The sequence below is a fragment of the Prionailurus bengalensis genome, chromosome F2, assembly GCF_016509475.1.
Source record: "Prionailurus bengalensis isolate Pbe53 chromosome F2, Fcat_Pben_1.1_paternal_pri, whole genome shotgun sequence".
In the NCBI taxonomy this organism is placed as follows: Eukaryota; Metazoa; Chordata; class Mammalia; order Carnivora; family Felidae; genus Prionailurus; species Prionailurus bengalensis.
In genome coordinates, this window is record NC_057353.1 from 55,450,805 (window position 1) to 55,452,870 (window position 2,066).

General features: G+C 35.8%; 1 non-coding gene across 1 annotated transcript; it reads right to left on the reverse strand.

The window, feature by feature from the left end:
* Nucleotides 1–423: 423 nt before the first annotated feature.
* Nucleotides 424–530, reverse strand: LOC122496182. Its single transcript, XR_006300718.1, has one exon. It is a non-coding gene; the product is annotated as a U6 spliceosomal RNA (small nuclear RNA).
* Between the last annotated feature and the right edge of the window lie 1,536 nt (nucleotides 531–2,066).

Sequence of the window (2,066 nt, forward strand, 5' to 3'; positions counted from 1 at the left end):
GATAGACTTGGTGACAATCTGTCATCAACAGTCACCCAAACACATTAAGTGTTTTTATATATGCTTTTTAAGTGTCAGTAAAGATGACACATCCTGGGCATAGAATAGCAGCTGCCACCAAAGGAAACTGCCTTGTTTTATCTTTCCCTCTTTCATGGTTTACTTTTCACTGACCAGAAGATGTTATAGTCACAGGTGTAAGAAACCATTTAGAGAATGTCCCTGAATACTTTATAAACACTGATTTCATGGAGAATGCTTTGCAATTTCCTGTGTGTCAACCTCATCCGAGGTTGTATTTTTATTTTTTTAAACCGAGTAAACCTCATCCATGTATGTCCACCTACGATAGTCATCTGAGAGCCAAAATGTATTAGCTAATATCGAAACTGATACTTCAAATGGAAACTAAAAGGAAAGAACAATATAAAGTTTACTTTTACAAATTTGTCCACCATCCTTCTGCAGGGCCCATGCTAATCTTCTCCGTATGGTTCAGATTTTAGTATAGGTGCTGCTGAAGCGAGCAGTAGAGTGTTTACTTTTAAAATCACTAATCTTATGTTTCAGGCAAAAATGTAAGTTTGGAGCAAAAGGCACCCTGTCAGTTGTAAGAAATTGAAAAAATTTGATGTGGCAAATATTGGACAATCCGACACCTGGACATGGATTTTTCTTTAACAACATCTATTTTAGCTACAATAAATTCTTTCTTTCATGTTTCCAGGACCCTCCCACAGTCAGTGACATGGAAAATTGTGAAGAAGGTTCTGGGTACCCAATGCTTTCTTTTTTTCTTTTCCAAAACTCCCTTCTACCTGGCCCTGTCTCTAGAGAGTAGTAGTTGTGTACTTGTTTGCTTATTTGGTTTTCCTTTAGAAAAGTAGAAAAAAGAACAATTCATTCAATGATATATTTCTTCTTTTGTTCTTCAGCAAAATCTAACTGAGTTTAGTTCTGGTGAATAAACTTTCTGTATTGGCCTATCTCTTTTTTCAGAGCAGCAGTTTTCCCTGTGAAAACAGTTCTTTGGTGGATCTAAGAATCATTGCTTTTCAGTTTGTTCAACTTTTTTCTTCTTGTGAGGAAAAGTGATGATTTCTAAACTATTTACCTGCCAGACTGGAAACCAGAAGTCTATGATGTATTTTTTTAATATTTATTTATTTTTGGGAGAGTGCAAGTGGGAGAGGGGAAGGGGGGGACAGAGGACGCAAAGAGGGTTCTGCGCTGACAGGCTGACAGCAGAAAGCCCCACATGGGGCTCAAACTCATGAACCAGGAGGTCATGACTTGAGCCAAAGTCTGACACTCAACCGACTAAGCTACCCAGGTGCCCGAACCTATGATGCATTTTTGATGCTAAAAACACTTCAGATCTCTGCTTGATGGTAGTTCATGCATTTGTTCAAATTGCCTAAGAAATGAGAATCAAGTACTATATATTGAACTATAATGTATAATAAATTATTTATATCATTTTCACAAAGGCCTTTTCAAATTTTAAAGAATATGTCATGTAAAAAGAACATGCACTCAATGCATATGGGTTTGATCAACACTTTTAATCTCTTGGTTGCCTAATTCCCCTCTGCTTGGTGTCATCCCCTTACTGAGCTGAAGTATGAATATACTAGGTCCAGTTATCAGGGATTCAGGGATATTAAACAAATCCACATTTTTTTGGTGTACAACATAAAAATTTGGAAATACGGAGTTATCTTGACTGATTTTATTAGAACACGAACAGCTATCTGATAATATCATAGAATATAAACTATGTGTTGAATATCTTTTAAAATTAAAAACAGACATATCCATTGATGTGCCAATTCTACCTTTAAGAATTGATATTACTAAAAATTAGCACCTATATAAAAGGTTAAGCATAAGGATATCTACAAGGGTTGGAAACGGCCTCAATATTAATGTAAAAGTATTGGGAATAATCTAATATGTATTCACAACAGCCCTGCCAATAACGACAAACATTATTGTTACAACGAAGAAATGGAAGTGACAGGAAATAGGTAAGTGATATCTAATTAGTAGTACCCTAGTTGACT